The following is a 6,169-nucleotide window of genomic DNA, read 5'->3' as shown; positions in this document are numbered from 1 at the left end:
AAAGAATCGTGCAATCGGCAATGTATATAAATATCAGAGCCCTTTTACTAGACGGGAAGTATCCGATAAACTGATAAAAGACGAATCCCGACCTGCTGATGTTTTTTATACAAATATGATTATTGGAACTCCGAAATCCACAAAAAGGGGCAAAAGAAAGTTGTTTGCCTTTGTAATGGAAAACTTCCACAACTGTTGTGGTCGGATTAACTTGAAGTTTACTAATGACAAAATCACGCAATGCGCATTCATATCTGTATCACACGGTGATAACATTTAATCATATCATCATGACGTCCTTTGTTCAGTACCGGATTTAACGCTAATAAGGAAGATAATGAACCTTGGGTTTTTATGATTTCGCTAAGATCGTCACTTTAAAATGAGCCATAATCACTGTGCTGACCGTTAAGGAAAATCTGTTTTGGTGTCCATGTCTTGTTTCTGTTTGCAATGGTTGTGTTTGTCTTCTATTATTTTTTCAATATCCTTTGATATTTTCTTACATTTTTAACGTAATATACCATTTGAAATTTAGTAATCAATCTATAAATAGAAAATGAATAGATTATCATATGATATGTTCGGTAAAGAATATTTATATGTATATTATCAATAGGACGAATCATTACAGGTGAAAATGTAAATAGAACAGCGAACATTTATTTTTAAATTCGGAATTTATCCACAGGGATCCCTATGTAAATGTGTCAAATGATGTGTGGAAAGGATTTTGCTTCTATCAAATTACTTTTGAATAGAGTGCATTGTGTATCTGGAAATATGTGGGAAATATAAAAGAGTTTTACCAAATACAACAATCAACAGTTCGTAAATTTATTTTACATGTTCCAAGTAGTTACATAGGCAGCTGTTTCGAATTCAATGGAAGAGCAAATGAGTTTTGTAACCAGAAATATGCTACTATCAAGTTTAAATACTTATTTCAGTAATAAAAGTGTCTTTCAGGATTCGTAGTTTTCTTTTAAATTGGAAAGTGTATTTGTATAATAAAATGAATGCTTTCCCTTTTTGTATAATTTACATCAATAATGTATAAGCAGAGATTTTATTGCATTATATTGGAAATTATTTAGATTTTCAGAATACACCTAACTAATTTTTAAAAAGGAGCGCATTACATATGATTAATTCGATATTTTATCCAAATAAGAGATATGTAAGAAAAAATTGCCAATAAATATATGATTATTCTGTTAATGTTTATTTGAAGTTTTGATAGGCAATATAAGTTTTATGCAATGAAAATGATTGAAAGGTTTGAGGTATACCTGAAATCATAAATGGTTTTGATTTGTAGTATAAGTAAATTTAAATTGTAAGTATCAAAGAAAGTTTTTACGGACGACATCATGAGTTGGTTGACCGTTATGAAATATCCGTTTCACAGATGATAGCGGATATGTTCCTAATGTCGTAACCACAATCCCGTCCCCCTTTTTCCAAATGTGACCTACCGAATTAGACTTATTACCGGGTTTTTACTAACATGTGCAACACGACGGGTGCCACATTGTGGAGCAGGATCTGCTTACCCTTCCGGAACACCTGAAATCACCCCCATTTTTTCGTTTGGTCCGTGTTGCTCAGTCTTTAGTTTTCTATGTTGTGTTTTGTGTACTATTGTTTGTCTGTTTGTCTTTTTCTTTTTTAGCCATAGCGTTGTCAGTTTATTTTCGACTTATGAGTTTGAATGTCCCTCCGGTATCTTTCGCCTCTCTTTTATGAAATGTATTAAAACAAATTCCAGTTATACTGGCAAAGAGCTGTCCTGTTGCAATAAAAACTCACGTATTATTTGAATCTCTTAATTTCCATGAATTTACAGAAAGAACTACTTTTGTGACGTCAGGAAAATGTCCTTGGCTTTTCCCCCCAGTAATGATAATCATTAGTATAATAATAATAATGCTATTAATTACAATGATTATATTAATGATATTAGTAATGATATAAATAATGATGTAATATTATAATTTAAATCAATAATTATAATAATAATGATACAATATGCGTAAAAAAATATGGTTTGAACCTACAAAATTTTCTACCACATATACAACATACACTTTAATGGGGTAAATTTGGGCACGTTCAGATCGAACCTCTCTTTAGTTACAGAGAAATATTGATGTCTCTCCGACTACGATAAAGTAAAATTGTCCCCACGGACTAGCAAACGTTGTAACATGATAAAGATACCGTTTAACTTAATACGTGATCAATGACGGGCATTTAAGTTTGACACCTGGATTTTACCTACTGCATAGGTATAAAAATAGATAATGATTTCATGTATTGCACAAGTTATATACCGGGAAATACCCGTAACGTAAACAATGAAAAACAAAATATAAAATCAAATCTGCGTTTTACTATTTAATATAATTTCGATGAAACGAATGAGTAGTTTTACAGCTGTTTACGACAATGGTGGATAATACAAATATAATCTTTACTGCAACAACCCTCAGACAGATTGGAGATTCTTTGTATCACATACAAGAGGAAGAGATTTATGAATATAATCAGGAAATCGTGGACGCGATCAGAAACATCCAGAATTTGATATTGACATGTTCTTATTTTATTGGAGCAGTCTTATTAATGTAGGATGCAGGTATGTATAACTATATTCAGACAATATTTCCGAAGTATGTTAATATATATATATATGAAATATTCCAGCAGATTATTACAAAACATTTTCACTGTTACCAAATTATAAGAACGTATCTGTGGGACGAGACATGTCATTAACTGCTCATAACAAATTTATACTCAACCTCTAGATTCTCCAAGAACAATTATTTTTCTATTGTGTTTTGTATTTTCAGTGCGTTTTATTAACACTACACATGGTCACCTGTGTTTACTACTCAGCAATATAGCTTTGATTCTTTTAAAAATAATCGTCTGGGTTTGTTTTTTTTTGTAGATGTAACAATAAACTCCTCTGACTATATCTACGTTAAACGTTTTTTTTTTCTTTATACAAGTAGTGTTTTCATTTAAAAAAAAAAAACAAACAAACAAACAAACAAACAAACGAAATAGGATGGCAAACATACATCAAAACAACACACCTAAAAATAAAATTATAAAATTCAACTTTTTTGTAGTTCGAAATGTCTCTCATTTTTAACATTTTGCAAGTTGTCCCACTGACAAATCATGTTTAGTCAGTATTCTAGTAAGTTTACTTGGATGGAGAGTTGTCTCAATGGCACTCATACCACATCTTCTTATTTATATTTAGCAATAGAATAAAGAAGGGATAAAATATCACGGCAAACATAGTATCTCGATAAATGAAAGTGTTATGGTTCGGATTTTGAAAAATATTCATGTAGCTGAAAATGAGAAAAACTGATAAAAAAGTATTGTCTTTACATCTATGAATAAAGTTATAGGAGGCATTGGGAAATTATAAGTTTGGGTTTTTTTGTTTTCTCTTCCAAGAGTGAACAAAGAAAAGTACAAATACATAAAAGACACACACTCTGACAAATACCTTCACAAACTAAGTACTTGAATTGGGCGACTTGAATTGCTACAGCAATGTAATAATATGACTGATTAAACTACATGTATCAAAATAACAATAAAATCAACCTGTCTTTCAAGTTTGGCTAGTGTCAAACATTTTAAAACAAATGAATATGTAACAAAATTAAATAAATGAAAAAAATAAAAATTATCTTTTATTGAATAAAATGATATGGCTATTCTTCTAAAATACTTTTACAATTTGTTTTAGATAAATCAGTATACAAAAGAAGACAGACGAAATTAATTCAAATAATTCAGTCGGTTTGTAAAATCAATGAGTTATCTTATGTAGAGAAGTTCGCGTTGGTTTAAATAAAACCAGATGACATTTACCCATTTCTGTCTACTGCGAATTAGACAATAAAGCCAGAAATATGAACTTTTCTGGAAGGTAGTACAGATTTGGACAAGTACGTTCTTTATACTACGTTTGGAACAGCAAGATGACATGCCAACAGTATCTAGATTGTAACAGGGAATCTATTTCATAAGTGCGTTGGTATATTTTAGTCTCAGCCCTGATTATTTTATGGAGAGTAATATGACGAAAGTGGTCTAAAAATATTTTGTCAGAAAATCAGCATCTGTAAACAATGTTGCGTTATTAATTTATGGTGGGCATGTATTTATTTGTTATTCTTTTAGTTTTATAGATATACTGTTACATCTTAAACTGTACTCTTTGAAAAATGTAAAAACAAATGTCTATAAAAATACTCATGCCATTTGATGTATGTATATATAAATATGCATATTTTTCATGCGGAACCATTCACATTATTGAAATATTTGTTATAATATGCAGAAACGTAGTATTTACGTCATACATGTTTCATCTTTGCACAATTCAGCAGTGAAAAGTAAACCTAATCTTGGACAAGAAATGTAAAACTTTAGAACGATATTTGATTTAAATTAAAGGCTCACAGGATAAATATATTCATTGTTAAATGGATATTATAATTTGTTTTGCATTAACGTTGATTCGTTTTAGCGGAATTAAATGAAAGAAATTTGGCTTTAAAACTGTGACAAGACTAAATGTTGGAATTGATTATATATTAGATGTTAAGTATCTGAAACAAAAAAAAAACATTCTTTTTAAGATTCGTGATGGGCGCCTATTTTAGAAGCAAAAAAAATTTATTATAAACATCGACATGGTTTGTTATAGCATCTGTTTCGAAAACGAAGAAAATGCAATAAACTCCAAGCTTAATAAAATGATAGAATGCCCTCTACAATTGTTAACATTTAGATGCATAAAATCGCATGTATATATATGCATTATTCGCTGAAACATATTGAGTATTTCTTATTATTTTGTTATTTTGTTATTCATATTCGTTCATAATTTTTTTTATTTTTTCGTTGAGGGCCTTTGATTAGATTATTACTGCTAAATGGAAGTGTTCTCGTTTTGATTTCCAGTCAAATCGAATGCTTAAACACATGAATAAGTGACAAATGTGATTCAAATATTGTAACTAGTCAGTTTATTGTTATACATTTTATAAATAAAATTTTATGTTACAATCAATTTTTATGTTTCTTTATACGACAGGACGTTTTAACGGTCATATTATTGTTTAGATCTGTCATCGCCGTCTGCGGTGTGGTTTCGTCTTAGTCAGCTGCGGCTTCGTCGTCTTTCTTCGTCTTTACCAAATATAATGACATTGAAACAATTAACTTATCCTTATGAATTTAATACAGTATTCATCGACAGAAGATAAAAGCAGGTTTGGATTTGCTCAGTTTAAGCCTCACCATTTCCCGAGAAAAGCAAGTTTTGATTGACTTTGATGTACAACATTTGTTGCTGATTTCATTTTTTGTGGCGATTTTCTGTTTCTTCATCAGTGGTATATCAACAAATACTTTGTGTTCTGTTGTTTGTCTTTTTGGTCGATTTTCGATTTTTGCCATGGCATTTATAGTTTGTTTGGCATGCCACAAAACCAGGTTCAACCCACCATTTTTTTCTTAAAATGTCCTGTACCAAGTCAGGAAAATGGCCATTGTTATATTATAGTTCGTTTCTGTGTGTGTTACATTTTTAATATTGTGTTTTTGTTGTGTCGTTGTTCTCCTCTTATATTTGATGCGTTTCCCTCAGTTTTAGTTTGTAACCCGGATTTGTTTTCAGTGATCTGGAAGGATTTTTTCTCTATGGGCCCAGGGCCCCCCAAAAATAAATTCAATGAGCCATTTTTAGAATTAATGGGCCATGTTGTCAAATGAGTGGGCCATTCGTTTACAATAAAAAAAATAAATAAAAAAAGTGTATATTTCACTGTACTTACAAGTATGATTCTAATAAATATCATGGATATTGTTCCTGTGATTTTTGTAATTTCAATTTCAATGAATATACAATAACTTCTTCCAAACCAGGCAATATTTACGATAACCTTTATTTGCAATGTTAAAACTTGTACAGTTCCCTTGTTCATGTTTTTTTTACATTAAATTTGGGTCTTCGTCGATACCATACTTATTCCAGACGTTCCGTATTAGAGGACGTTTCTGACATTTCCTCTGCACTTGTATTATTATTACTTCATCACGATGACAAGAATAACAGTAGAGAGCA

At 30.6% G+C, this 6,169-nt stretch overlaps 1 long non-coding RNA gene across 1 annotated transcript; it reads left to right on the top strand.

The window, feature by feature from the left end:
- Positions 1-2,110: 2,110 nt before the first annotated feature.
- LOC127712317 (uncharacterized) lies at positions 2,111-5,113 on the top strand. The gene is made up of 2 exons (XR_007987032.1): positions 2,111-2,641; positions 3,782-5,113. It is a non-coding gene; the product is annotated as an uncharacterized LOC127712317 (long non-coding RNA).
- The last annotated feature ends 1,056 nt before the right edge of the window (positions 5,114-6,169 follow it).

This window comes from Mytilus californianus, unplaced genomic scaffold (assembly GCF_021869535.1).
Source record: "Mytilus californianus isolate M0D057914Y unplaced genomic scaffold, xbMytCali1.0.p SCAF_8, whole genome shotgun sequence".
Classification (NCBI taxonomy): domain Eukaryota; kingdom Metazoa; phylum Mollusca; class Bivalvia; order Mytilida; family Mytilidae; genus Mytilus; species Mytilus californianus.
Note: the sequence above shows the minus strand (reverse complement) of the source record. Positions and strands in the feature narration are given on the sequence as shown.